At 38.9% G+C, this 15082-nt stretch overlaps 1 long non-coding RNA gene across 1 annotated transcript in view; it reads right to left on the minus strand.

Moving 5' to 3' along the window:
* LOC116664949 overlaps positions 1-14590 on the minus strand; it is a 370748-nt gene extending 356158 nt beyond the window's left edge. The window contains exon 1 of the long non-coding RNA XR_004321504.1: positions 14527-14590. This is a non-coding gene — a long non-coding RNA (uncharacterized LOC116664949). The remainder of the gene's footprint in view (positions 1-14526) is intronic.
* Between the last annotated feature and the right edge of the window lie 492 nt (positions 14591-15082).

Genomic DNA, 15082 nt, shown 5'->3' on the forward strand with positions numbered 1-15082 from the left:
TGTCCTTAAGATACGGGAGTAAGCACTCCATGTTCTCAAAGAAAGTAGAGACAGGGAAGCAAAGAAACAGCGCTAGAGAAGGGGAGAGGAGAAAGTAAATGGAAAAGAAGGAAGAAAATTATAGGCGTGTCCTCGTATCATCAGTAATTTAATTAGGAGTCAACTCTGCTAAGAACATAATGTGTGCTTTCACCAGAAAAGGAAACAAGGATGAAATGGCATGGGACCCCCAAAAGCACTAATTTCTTCTAGCCTCTATCCTGAGATTTGAAACTTGCTTCATAAAGTTCAAGACCTAAAATTTTGTATAGTTGATCAATAATTCACTTCACTTCACAAAACCACTCTCAGTAATGACCCAGGGATTCAGTCTTCTCTTCATGCAGAGACTTTTAATACATGAATTACATTTTATGACCAATAACTCATTAATCTCTGCAATAACTATACTCAGTTAAACATTATTATCTCACATTATGGGTAAAGTGATTGAGGGGAGTTTTGGACTTGCTGAAGGTCAAACTGAAATCAGTAGCAGAAGTGAGATGAGGTATGAATGTGATTCCATGACTCTAAATCCTAATTCATGGTATGACTTAGAAAAGGCCAACCTTTTATTTTTAAATTCTTTTTTGGCCTCCCTCAAAACTTGCCCTTATTAGTTACAGCTAAAATGTCATCATGCCATTTTAATAAACTGTTAATACTTCAATACTAACCATCATTGCAAAGTAAAATTATATTTTTCTCTATGAGTTTTACATTTTAAAATAGCAACTACAATAAAAATGAGGTCTTATATTTAAAACACATGAAGATCAGTTTAACTTCATCCTATTCTTAAAACTGTTGACTAGGTACTGAAGAATTTCTGTATGGAGAGATGCCAGTCTAAATGTGAAGTATTGTTACGGAAACGACAGGCCAGCCAAGAAACAAGCACCACTCGGAGGGTTGGAGCACTCAGATGTATTATGCCGGCGGGCTCAGAGGGGCTTCTGCTCTGAAGCTCTGAGCATCTCCAGACGTGCACATGAGGTTTTATAGGGTAAAGTACAAGCTTGGGGTATTCGGCCAATAGGCATGGAACAACTTTAGCAGCATTATCATCACAAAAGTGGAGGCGGGGAGGCAGCAAACCAACATTCCAAAGCCAGATATGTATCTTTGAAAACCCAGCTGGCTAGCAAAAACACATGAACAGCAAACCAACACTAATTAACCTAGATTTACAAGTTAGTCCAGCAGAACTCAGATCAGTATTCCAATACTTAGACTTGTTAGTTATCTTGTTAGTCCAGCCCAGCCTCTCCTTCACATTCCTAGACTTGTGAATTATCTTGTTAGACCAGCCCGGCTTTTCCTTCACAGTATGACAGAGAAACAGTGGTATAGAGTTGGAGAAATGGAAAAAAAAACAAAACAAAACAAAAAACCCAAAAAACAAGATATCACGAGTTTCTTTCAAACCTTAAAAAAAACTGCGTAAAAGTTTTTCTCACTGATGAAATGAGCTCTTTACATATAAATTATATTGTAATAACAGAGCTCCTGGGTGGAAAAGAGTTCCTTCTCCTGCTGGCAAAAATTAAAATAATCACAGATGGCTAATGATCAAAAATACTGACTGACAGCTCTGAAGTATAAGACAGAGAATATTCTCAGGGTTTCTTAAGCCAACACTCAAAGCTGGTTTAAGAAACCTACAGAGCTTTTTCCCACTGGATAAGCATATACAGGGGAGCTCTTACTCGATTCTGGAAAGTACTGTATAGTCCCACAGAGCTCATTCAAGAAAGTTGATGGCGGCCCTTGTCCTTATGTTTACATTAGTACTGGGGGCAAAACCTAAGAATTCATCAGGGGAAGGCAGCCCATAGCGATTTCTAAAATGGTACTGAAAACTTTTATAATTCAGGTCAGGAACCTAGTCTCTTATTTTAAAATACAGGTGGGAAAAAGGAGGATCTGCCCAGCAGAATTAGCAAAGCCTTTAAAAAAAAAAAAAAAAAGGACCAATATTAATAGTAACAACTACTAACACTTAGTAGGTATCTAAAACTCTTTTAAGCATGTTACTTATTTACATCATTTAATTTTAACAAACAGCCCTGTGAAATACCTCACATTATTATTCACTTTTTTTTTGATGAAACAGAGTGTAAAAAGTCCAAAAACATGGCCAAGGTCACACTGCAGCTGATAAACAGTAAAGCAGGGGCTCAGACTGGTTTCTAAGCCCAGTGCTTAATTCCAATACAGCTATTGCATGAATTACACGATTCGGATATAAATTCAAGAGCATCTTTGATGAGACCAACAACAAAATGTCATAGTCTGGACAACCTGAAAAAGATCTGAGAGACCATTTGCTCTCACAACCACCCAACGTAACAAGTATGGTATTACTAGATCTAACAATGATTAAAAAGTGACTTAGCATTTAATCATATGCATTTATTTACTTATTCATCTGTAAAATCAAAAAGTGACTAATATATTAAATACCAACAAGTTCTGGTTTTTAGAAATCCAAATACACATATGTCACAATGTCCCTGCCTTTTTAATGCTTATAATCTAAGTGGAGACATACATGGTATGTATGTATCATACATTTGGTGGCTCATGCAAGCTGTGTGTGCCAAAGGTTACAGGCACTGAGTGGAGAGAGTAATTCTTTCTACCTGGGGCACAGTTATCAGAGAAGGCGTCACATACAGGTAAGGGCAAGACAAGGCCATCACTTACAGGAAAAGGTTTTGAGGGATGGGTGGATCTTTGTGACAGAGGAGAAGGTTGAAAAAGGATTATCTTGGCACCTGTAGTAGTTCTACACATGCTGATTGAATTAATAATCTATATATCTCACTTGGCAAGTTATAATCATAAATATACAAATTCCTTTGTAAATACAGTCACGTTAACAAAACAAATGTGGAGTTTCATAAGCAGGAATCCTTTTTAAAGGGCTTTAAATTTTTTAGAGGGCTGTTACAAAGGGCTTTGGGAAGCAAAGCAGAATATTTAGAGAGAAAACTTACTGTTCTTAGCACTGGCTGAAAGAAGTTACAAATTAGTCACCATTCAAATGGCTGCTTTTTGATATTCCTGCCAGAACTGCTTACAATGTGCGATTTCTTCATTTGGATGTTACTTGTTCTGACTCAAACATTTCCAAGTCAACTCACTGTACTTCACAATACGCTGAAATGAGTAAAAGTATTAAAAGCATGCCTGAGGCGACAGAAACTCTGAGGCTCATTTCCATTTCTTCAAGTGTATTTGATGAATGATGTGACAAAGGAATCCTAATTAAGGTTGAAATCCTGAATACTAAATAAATGAGAAGTGCCACTCCATTCATCTTCCACAGTGATAATACTGCCACTTCTGCTTCTCTGTAGCCTGGCCCTTGACTTTTTAGGAAACCGTTCCTGTGTATGTTCTTCCTCTATCACTTTGGCTGAGAGTAGTTTTAGTCAAGCCAAAAATCTGAGAGGTCTGTCTCTCTTTGTCCTTTTTCTTCTCACTGACTCATCTGTAGCAAAAAGCAAACTTTTTTTTTTTTACATTTAATCTCAAAAATCGCTTTACTTCTAATAGGGCAGTTCCTGTTTCTCCTCACATTACAATATCTCAAGGCAAAATTATAAGATGACTCTTAACTTCTAAGAACTAAAACATAAAGCAGTTAGGATAGTTTTAGTAAAAGTTAGCTATTTCATGATACCATATTCATTGTTACTATTATTATTCATATTATTATTATGAGGCAACATGTAACGATGCAAATTATTTCATTTCTCAATCACTGGGGAACCTTAGGCAAGTTACTTAATATCAACCTAACTCTAGTATCTTGATTTTGAAACTCTTCTGCCAACCGTGGAAGAAAACCCATTGATCCTAATGTTTTGGTTGAATTCATTCTATTTTGAATATTTTCACTAAAAGTGAGATTGTCCTCTGGGATAACTTAGCCTAGAGAAATAAAAATTTACATTCACAAAAAAGCAACAAATGCAAATGCTTATAGCACCTATGGTCAGAATCATAACCATTAAATGCTGGATCAGACACTAATGTCCTTCAAAGGGTGAATGGATACACAAATGATGACCCATCTATAAAATGAGATACTATTCAACATTAAACAGGATGAGACATTCTAAATATTTGATTCATTTTAAACTAGTGTAAATACAGCTATAAACTCTTATACTTGATTCAGTTACTGAAATATTTCAAGGTATGTTTTGACAACCTGGCTATGTTAATCTTCACTTACAAGTGTAAATCTTAAGAAATCTCAATACAGATCATGTACACATGATCAGATTTAACTTTTGAATGAGATAACCTGTAACTGTAAAATGCACTGTATTTCAAGAAGAAAAGGAGGTGACATATCTTATTCATCCTCTGATGTGGGTTACATTTTAAAATGACAATATTTGAGATTCCATAAAAATGTTACCGAGAAAACACAAGAAAATGAAACTGTCTTTATTGTCTATTCTTTCTGTTTTAGTCAGGTTCCAGTTTTGAAATTATATTGACTTCATAAAATAAATTTGAAGACTTTCCAGTTTTGGTCTGAAATAATTGCAATAATTTTGAAATTATCTGTCCTTTAAAATGAAATAGAACTTGACTGGAAATTCATCTGATCTTGGTGCCCTTCACCGATTTGTATGGTGGTAATAGATCCATTCCGATTTTTACTTTCTGGTTAGGTCAGTATTGATCATTTGCATTTAAATAGAAAATCAGATGTTTCTCAGGGTTTTCAAATTGCCATGGGTTTGCAGGTAATGTTCAAACATACTTTTTTTAAGTTTGTCTGTATTAGAGGTGTTTGCTTTTACATTCCAAAATTTTTTGTTTTTCCTCTCTCTCCTCTTGTTTAAAACCATGTTCAAGACATGTTTATTTATTTTATTGGTCCTTTCAAATACCCAACATTTGGATATAGTTACTACTTTTGTTTTATTTATTTCTTCAGCAAACACTTACATTGCATTTATTCCGTGCTAAAGACTGCTTTAAGCACTTTACAAATACTAACTTTTTAAATTTTTTATAATAATCCCAAGAGATTCTTTATAATAATCCCAATGAGAATCATTCTTCTTATTTATTGGTAAGGAAGCAGAAGCATCAGGACATTTTGGATTTCTCTGTTAGCATCATGCTTTGCCGTTAATGATTTTTGACAAGACCAGTGTCTTAAATGCTTTACAGACTTCGAGATGTTTCTTCTACCCACACCTCTCTGCACCACTAATTTCACTCCACTCTCTTCAGCAGCCATCTTTTTCTTTGTTTACTAACTTTTGAAAATTAAACAATTACAGTAGTTAGGTCCAGAATGATGGTTCCATGTTTTCCTTGGCACTTAAGTTCATTTATCGTCTGTTCTGTTTTTCCTCTGTCTCTTCCAATTGGCTCTCTGTGGTAGCTGAGTTTCCTCTCAGGCAACTAAGCTCCTTATTTGTGTTGATATTTGTTGCTGCTCTTGATGCTGTCATTGTTGTCGGCTTCTGAGACTGAGTTATGCTAATTGGGAACATCTTTGAGGAGGGTGTCTCTGAAATGATGGAAGGAGATGGTCCCCTCTCCCTTCTGCAGCTGCCTATCATCCTCGGTCCCTAGCCCATGGCTGGAGAGACCCTGCCAGGTCCGATGCTCCTTCTACTCTCCTAGTCTTGAAAACAGGGAGTGCCAGCACACAAAATCAGCTCCTGCTCAGTCTCTTGAGTTCCTAGGGGACTATACATTTTTATGGAGGGCAGTACACATCAGGGTGTGTGTTGTGTGCGTGAGAGAGACGGAGGGTGGTTTGGATTTGGTGGTCCTCAAAGCTTTGAGCACCTACCTCTTCTAGTGCTATATTTAGATCCAAATGTTGGAGCTTCTCACAGACCACTGTCTCTAGACTTTCCGCTGTAAGGTGAAAGCCCCAAACTCCCCATCCCCACACCAGTGGTCTCTAGGACGACCATGTATCTTGGGTTGACCAGATCCACCTAGTTCAGTAGCAGCAGACAGTCAGATACGGGAGCATAGCAAATACATTCAGAACAGGCTTCCATATTTCCAGAATCTTTCTTCTCTTTCTAATAAATCTTAGAAGACACAATAAAAATGTCTTTATAATATCATGAATCCAGAAGACCACAATATCAACAAAATCTGGAAAGTGGCAAGAGAGATGGAAGTAAAAGAGTACTAATTTCCTTCTTTAGCATAAGAGAGAATCAACAAATATAAAATCATTCATGATATTGATAATTAAAGAAACAAAGAATATGGTTTTTAATTTTAAAGAAAAACACTACTAGATTTTTTTTAATGTGGATATTCAAATTTCTACATAAAAATTAAAAAAAAAAAAAACCCAGGTATTTTTCAGGAAATATTTATCAGTCATTGGTCCCTGGTATGGGACTACTACTCAACAGAAGTAGAATTATACTGGCCCTACCAGTAATAGGCAATTATTATGGATTTGATTTTTTCTTTCTTTTTTTTTTCTCCATGTCCTTGCCAATACTGTCATCCCAGGACTTAAGTGAATATCATATCCCCAGCACAGAATTTTCACTTAACACTGGCTATGATTAAGGAGTACACTTCACAACAGAAGAGGAGAGAAAATGAAGTAGGAAGATAAAGGAAGAGACACGGTAGCAAATTAGGTTTTACATAAGAAGGATATAAAAAGGGATTAAAGCTACTAATAGTTTAAATTATAGCCACTGAACCTATCACTTAAACAAATCAGGGTAGTATATACCTTTGTGGGTTTTCATTTTTTAATTGGATTATTTCATAGGGCAACTGTACACATGGATATAAAGAGTTAAATGTTACGTGTCAAAGACCATTGTCCTAGACATGTCAATCATAACAAAGCTCATGTCAAAGGAAATAGAAGAAGGAGCACTTTTCACAATCCTCTGAGACGTGAACCTAAAGGAGCCATGTGACCCTGACCTCCCCACGCAGTCTGGGTGAGGGGTGAGTACTCAGCACAGAAGAAGTCAATCCACAGGCAAGCTAGCTACCCACGAGGAGGTCTGAAGAAAGGAAAAAAAAGAAAAAGACAGTAATTCTCTGAGCCAATCAGAAAGCCTACTTCAGGAATAAGAGGAGTATTAGCCCCATAGGTAATGAGAAGAGAAGCAGAAATAGGAAAACTGGCACATAAAGAGATTATCATGGAGACACGACAGGTAAGGGTGAAACTTCCTTTGCATTTAATTATGTAGGTGTTGGAACCCCAAAGCGAAGAGTCACAAACTTCTGAAATCCAAGAATTGTCTTGAATTATGAATGACCATCGGCAAGTTCCCTCTATGTTACAGTTCTCATGCTTCAGTACGTCAGATTTTCTTATCTAGTGTTAATAAATTTCCTTCACTATTGAAGAAAACGGTTTCTGAATTCTTTCAATTTAAATTAAAACAGAGAGGAAGGAGAAGCAACAAGGAAGCATAAAAGTGGAAATAAAATATATAACAGAGTAAAGAGAGAACCAGCTGCTGAGGGGGTCAGCTCAGGAAGACAGAAGTGCGTGCACGAGCCTGGTGGGCGGGGCCCCAAGGGCTCCTGGCAGCCTCCAGCGTTAATTACATGAACACTGAGGGAATGGAGTGACATCTGCTTGCTTTGGTTGATAGAATGCAGCAGAAGTGATGGTCAGTTCCCAATTCAGGTCCCCAAAAGCCCCTTGTGATTTGTGCTCTCTCCTGGAACCTGCCCAGCTGCCATGTGAACCCTCAGGATAGCCTAGAGCGTGAGAGACTGACTACCTGGAAGATGAGTGGAGATGAGTCATCACAGCTGAGACCATCCTAAACCAGCCAACCCTCGGCCCACTGGATGGCTGATGCAGAAGCACCAGCAGCCTATCCAAAATTATCTGGACCTGGCTCAGATCAACAGAGCCACTCAAGAGTTAAATCAATGGTTGTTGCTTCAGGAAAAAAAAAAAAAAAAAAAAAAAGAAAGAGAGAGAGAGAGAAACTTACAAAAGATGTCAATAAATGTCAATGGGTTAACCACTTGAATCAAATGTAAAAAGCAACACATCTCACATAAATCCAAATTCTGAGTTGAGAATCCTTACATGATAGTAATGACTTTCTGGGTAATGTGAGATGTGGACCCACAGGATGTTTTAAAATTCAGTTTCCAATAACACAATGTACCCACAATCAGCAATGAGACATAGATAGTAGGAGAAAGAAAATGTGACATGAAGATGTAAGGAAATGGCAACAACTTCTCTGAGCAAATTCTGTGGACTCCTAAATGCCTCAGCAGCAGAACTGCGCATGGGCAGGTCCTGCAAAATAGTAGCTACTGTCCCCAATCAAAGAGCAACTTCCTCTCTGGTGCTGTTAGGTGCACTTGAAACCAAGCAGGGCCCTGCAGGGCCCTCTGGGGTACAAAACCCCCCTGTGTCCTCCTGTTTCTTGCTTGTAGGGGAAAAAAGGCTTTAGTCTCCTAGTCCTTTCCCAAGCTCCAAAGAACAGGCTCAAGCAGTCAATGATCATGACAACAGAGTCAGAGGACTCCTCGTTCCTCCTGAAGGAGTGTAGATAACAACCTGATGCATATCTTCCAGTTGCTCTGCAGAAACCAAGATGCCCACTTAGGGGAGGATGGTAACTATAAGCTGACTTGGACACCAAGCCGGCTGGAAACAGAAGGCTGAGATTCCAGAAACATCATCCTATTACCTCACCAGCAACAAGTCAGAAGATGGCCCATGAACTGAGTACGTATCCTGCGACCCTCTCCCTAACACTGTCTTTAAAATCCTTGCCTGAAAGCCACTGGGGAGTTCAGGCCTCTTGAGCACAAACCACCCGTTCTCCTTGCTTGGCCCTTGCAATAAACCTTTCTCAGCTCTAAACATAGACGTTCCAGTTTGTTCGGCCTCACTGTGCATCAGGCATCCGAACTTGGGTTCAACAACACTCTGAGCAGGAATTGTTTTTTTGAGCACTGGTGACACACACACAGTCATCACCACGAGTAGGATATTTTTAAACATACCGTAAAGAAGCAATGAGAAATGTTAATTCAAAGGGAAATGAAACATTTTTCAATTACTGCTAATCATCTTTCGAAATACACTTCACATTTCTTTCTCTTACCCCTTTCTTTATATGTATAGTGGAGTGTACGGGATGGTTAAAAAAAAAAAAAAAGATTGGCATAAGAAAACCTTTCCCAATTAACCCATTATCTGTTTTGACTTTTGCTGGGGAGGCAGGAGAGAGAGAGGCGGTGGCAGGGTTGGGGGGTGGATAGAAAGAACAGGATTGGGAGGATCCAGAACACCTTCGTGGACGCATGAAAATTCATAGGATTGGGAGCCCTTTGTCTCTTGAAAGAACCAAGGAAGGCCTTAGTAATCTCTAGGTTTGAGGATTGTCTTATCCTTTGCTCAGTTTCAGGACTAGCATTGGTATGAAATGCTGCCTTCACATCTGATGTGGAAAAGAATATTGAACTGTATGTAAATGTGAAACTTTTGAGCCTGCATCATCTGGAGCATTATAATATTTGAAGTGATTTACACAAGAAACAGAAAAAGAAAGACAGAATCCACATGAAATAATGCCCTTACATTTTTTTAACTAGATTAACAGAATGTATTTACTGCCTCCAAATCATACTTAGATTGTGACTAAAACGTATCCCCTTATATTCTCTGTTGTTGTAATTCACCAAAGTGAATCAAGGTTTGAGGGATGGGGGTGTCATATGACGTTTGCTTTTTGGCATTACCTGTCATCTGACTATCTCCTACTCTACTATAAGTTTTCCCTCTCCCTGTTTACCCAATACGTATGCAATTGAGCCTGCTGAACGCCATAAAGTGTGCTAGGATTTGGGAAGCCAAGAGTGAGTATTTCCAGACAATGGACCCTACCTTTGGTGGATGAGAAATTAGTGAATAAAACAGGCATTAACAAACTGTTCCCTCAATTACACAGAACATATGCTACGAAAGAGTTGTACGTGGTGCTATCATAACAAATATTAGATGGAAAGGCCCTACTGAGAAGTCACTGGAGGCTTTCCCAAACTGATGATTATTATGCTAAAATTACTCTCTAGATCTTATTATCCCTATATCGTTCTACAAACAGAGCATATCAGAGCCAGGTTAAACCTTAAGCCAGATGTTGTCACTGTTGTTATAAAACAGTAAAACCATGTGAATGGAGACATGTCAGCTGTATCAGAAGCTACAGGTCAGCTCAAAAGTGCAGGCCCCCAAAGCCATCACTTATTTTTATAAGAATTGCAGTGAAGACCGTAATTACTGATGTCAAATATTTCATCAAAATGATATGGTGATTGAACGAAGAGCATCACTTTAGTAAATTGGAAAACTCTGTAAAATATTCTGGGGGTTCATTCTCCCTCTTGATGTGGAAACTTCCAGGAGAAGCATGCTATGTGATCCCAATCCAGGGAGCATTTAAGTTTCCAATGAATGATTATAATTGTTTCAAACTGATTTCCCCTAAACCATGCGTAGGTATGCCGATGTATCAAGCAATTATCAATTTTAAAACTTAAATTCCTAGCTGGAATTCCAGAACTCTAGTGTGCTTCAAAGGACGCTGGTCCCGAGGCTCAGGGAAGCATAAGGAACTCAGTTTCTGTTCCACTATCTTTTCTCCTCTCCCCCATATTTGTTTCTTCCCAAGGTTGGCTCTCTGTGTTACGTTAGGCTCTCTTTTAGGAGTCATTGAAGCTTTACATTCTCTCCTTTAGTTCCCAAAGGAAAGGTAGTTTTTCTGCCTCCTAATAACAGGCAAGAGTCCCTAGAATCACCCTAACTGGATCAGGTCACATGCTACTGACTGTCTTGGGGAATGGGATGTGTGGACCGGTTTAAGGCATAAAGCCCACCTCCATAAATGTAGATGTTGTCCAAGGAAGATGAAAGCCTGAAGGGAAACCTGGGTGCCATTAGAAAAGAGGGAGCGGCAGGACAGATTCTGGGTAGGAATTCAGCAACAGCCATTACACGAAAGAAAGGATCTGCTCTCGAGAGCACAGAAAGGGAGGAACTCAAGTGGTCTGTTAGGACACTTTCATCCATTATCTCCCTAGGTTACCGAATATTCCCACACAAGGGGGAGCCAAAACTGATGGTTACATCTACCTCTACCTCGCTGGATACCTTTCTTAAATCCCTATCTGACAAAGCCTAGTGGTAGTCAATGCCGTATTCAAAAGAGCCAGTTAATGAGTGTCACTGGCAGTTCTGAATGGGGAAATGTTCAGCCAACTTTTCAGGAACTATACAGTGGAACTTGTAGGATATCCAATGTCATTATTTGTGGAGATTTGAAGAATGCATTCTGCACCTGGCAGAGACCAGGCATCTATCCATTGGAGTGTTGCATTCCCAAGGAATAGTTGAGTGAGTAGCCTTGGGATGTCCTCAGATTCCAAGGAAGTCCAGGACAGTTTACAAGTAATACCTTGCCTACATCTAATAGGCAGTATTCCTATGGCAACTGTTATCACACGGTTAAGAGTAAGAAATCTTCATTTTACTAAAAATGAATTAAATGTATCTTTTATAAATGGCACATGAGGAAGTGGGAAAATTATCACCCATGATCCCAGATGAAGAACAAGTCTTTTAAATAGTAATCTCTTTTGTGAGCAACAGGCAAGTGGACGTTATCTAACTATGCCGCTAAGTTGACTGAAGCTCGAAGAGGTACAGTAACTTGCTCTGAGTGACAGATAGCCCACAATAACCCGGGGACCAGACCTCAGGATGAAGCTGACATTGTGGGGGGAGCAGAGAGGAGCGTGAGAAAGAAACCGAACTAGCTCCACCTGGCTCCAAATTCCATGCTCATGCTAATACACCACACACACAAATGTTTTGCTCATTTCCTAGTTAGATCAACAAAATAGGTCTTTTAAACAATGTGTCTGCAGTTGTATCCTCTAGACGTAATCAGCCACTTACTAACCTTAACCATAACAACACATTATCACGATTTTGTTTCAGCTGGTTCATTTGCAAAACAATAGGGAAGATCCTACCCAACGTGTAAGAATTTATTCCTCAGTTATTGGCACTGAATAAATACAGTGACCCTCACGGGAAATGTCAGGGCCCTGGGAAGGAACTGCAGGATGCTGGGAAGGCACAAGTCGGGGGTTGAAGGGCTCATGAGGCAGTCAGAGCCTTACGCATAGTGGGTCAACCCTTAGGCATAAACTGACGGCCGTCAGAGCCAGACTCGGAGCGTGGGGTGAAGGTCAATTTGGTTTCCTCCAGTGCGTTATTCTGCAGTGCTAAATGTAAGAGTGAAAGAATTACATACTTGGAGGTTTGGTCCTTGAGCATCCGTGTTAGTCAGTCTCCTTCTGGTACTTACAGGGAAACTGATGCTCTATTAAAGAGGACGTAAACTCTCCAGTGATGACTTTATTCTCACAATCAGTTGAAAATTTCTTTCAAGTCTGACCAGAAAATAAGTTACTTACTTTCCAGATCATATCCTTGATATCTTTTCTGTTGTTGCTGGCTCAGACTGAGAGCAACACTCTAAAGCCGTTGGCTTTAAAAAGCAAACATCTATCTTGTAACTAATTGAAAGCCACTGGTCTTTGTGGCGGGCCTTTCTCCAGACCATGGTACTTAAAAAAAAAAGAAAAGAAAAGAAAAGAAAAGTACAACAAAAATAGTAGGCTCAGCCCGAGGCCTGGCACCTATTTTGCCCTTGGAGAGCTACTAAAAACGAATCAGGCGCATTTAATTCCCTTCCTACTGATTTCCTCTGATTCAGCTGGAAGGTGTGCCCTATTAGAATGGTGACTTTATATCCTCAGATTCCATCCTGCACCGGAGAAGAGTTTAGAAACTCATTCAAGCATGTTGTTTTAAAAGAGGGGGGTTCTATACAGTGCACGGAGGATAAAGGGGAAAAGGGAGACACACACAGCACCGCACAAGGAACAGAATCCTTGCTGACTACCGTGTAAGACACAGGAATAATAGATATCAAGACATTCTTAGAAGATTCTAGAGGAGAAACAGATACATACTGGTCTATAGCTTTTGACCTTGCTGGCAAGCTCTTTTTCTAGTGTTCTCTTTCTTGCTCTCCTCCAGACAAACTGACTTCTCTGATGTAATGCTATTACGATATATGTACCAGCAGTAGGGCCTTTGCATTAGAGATTTCCTCTGCCTGGAATGTTCTTCCCTCAGATAACTACTTCCCAACTCTCTGACGTCCTTCAAGTGTTTGTTCAAATCTCACCCCAGTGAGGTGGATCCCAGTCACCTCTCTTCCTGCCCAATTCCCAGGTATGTTCCAGTCCTCGAAACATGTTTTACCTTTTCTTTATTCCATAGCACTTATCACCATCTGACTTCTTATAATTTACATGTTTATTATGTTTACTGTTCATTTACTATCTCTTCCTGCTAAAAGGTAAGCTTCATAAGGGCAACTATCTTTCAATATTCTTTTCACTGATGTGCCTGCAACAGTCAGGTACACAGAAGGCACTCAGTAATTATTTGTTGAAACAGTGAAAGATTTCAGCAGTGGGCTGGCCAAGGGTGTAAGCTGCCTGAAAGCAGGAGCACTGTTTCACTCAGCACTATGCATCTCGTGCCCATTTCAGTGCCCAACAGGAGATATTTATGCAGTTTGTTGAATTAACAAGCAGAATAATAGAAAGGTGAATAAGTTTTTTACCAGGGATACAAATGAATTATGTATAATCAAAGAGAAAATGAGAAATAATTCAGTATGTAGATCTGAGGAATGTTCTATAAAATGTTACGTATTTGAGCTGAGTTTTAAAGTACCAGCATAGAGAAATCGTCCAGACTGAAATGTACCTACTGAGAAATAGATCATTAGTGAGCCCTTGAAAGTCAACATACTATTTATAAATCAGGTAAAAGCTAGTAAATCAATAATTAGAACAAAACGTGAAATTTCCTATCCAAGGAAAAAAATTTTAAGAAAGTATCATACCTGGCTTATATTTAACTTACAGTATTTCCAGAGTTGCAACATGCATGAAGTCTGCTCAGTTACTATTCGAGAACAAATTATGAATGCTCGGGTTCATAAATTTTGAAAATATGTGAGAAAAGGCAATACTGAAGTAAAAGAAAAGCTGAAATCTTGCATTTCAAAGAAATCTTCAAAAAACATAAAACATGATGGGAATGCTCTCTGGAAAAGTCTTCCCAAACATAAAGTTTTACTTAACTGCATTTAAAGAGATAGAGTCCTGAAATATTGAGAAGACCACCTTAAAAAGCTTCTTGTATAGCAAAGCAACATTACTTTACTTTTCCTCAGAGGCAAAATTTCCAACGATTCATGATTTTTCTGCTAAAATTTATGAAGCATCCAGCAAGGCTTTGAGTTTATTATTAAATAAAAATGTGAAATTGAAACATCAGGTATAAAAATCTTAAGCTTTTGTGCTCACCTTTCAGGGTCTGGATTACTCCAATACCACATTCCCATCCTTCAGTTTGGGCCTGCAAATTTCCATTAACACTGAAATGTAAAAAAAAAAAAAAAAAAGACATCATTGAGAGTTTCTAGACACTAAGTCTACTCAGTAATACTTGCCTAAGAAACCCTAATAATAATATCTACATCCTTCTTTTTCGAATAAAGTATTTGAGAAGTTTACAAGTCCCAACACAGATATTTATCAAATCTTCCTTCTTTTCTCTGTGCTCTACCTGCTATAATCTTAGTTGCAAACCACTGCTACCTAGGTTTGGAGAGCTGCCTGGACTTAGACGCTCACTGTCAGATTGCAGCTGTGATTCAGTCGATTCCTTTTCAACATGCTGACAGCAGAGATCTTTCTGAACACACACCAGATCATCTTAGTCTCTCACTAGAACCCATCCAACGGTTTGCCAGGGGCCTTGGAATAAATTTCACAGTAGCCAACATGGTGTGGTAGGTGACCCTAGGATGTCTAGCGCTGTCTTTAACTCCTTCACTCACCATACCACCTTTCATTTGAT

This window comes from Camelus ferus, chromosome 7 (genome assembly GCF_009834535.1).
Source record: "Camelus ferus isolate YT-003-E chromosome 7, BCGSAC_Cfer_1.0, whole genome shotgun sequence".
Taxonomy (NCBI): Eukaryota; Metazoa; Chordata; class Mammalia; order Artiodactyla; family Camelidae; genus Camelus; species Camelus ferus.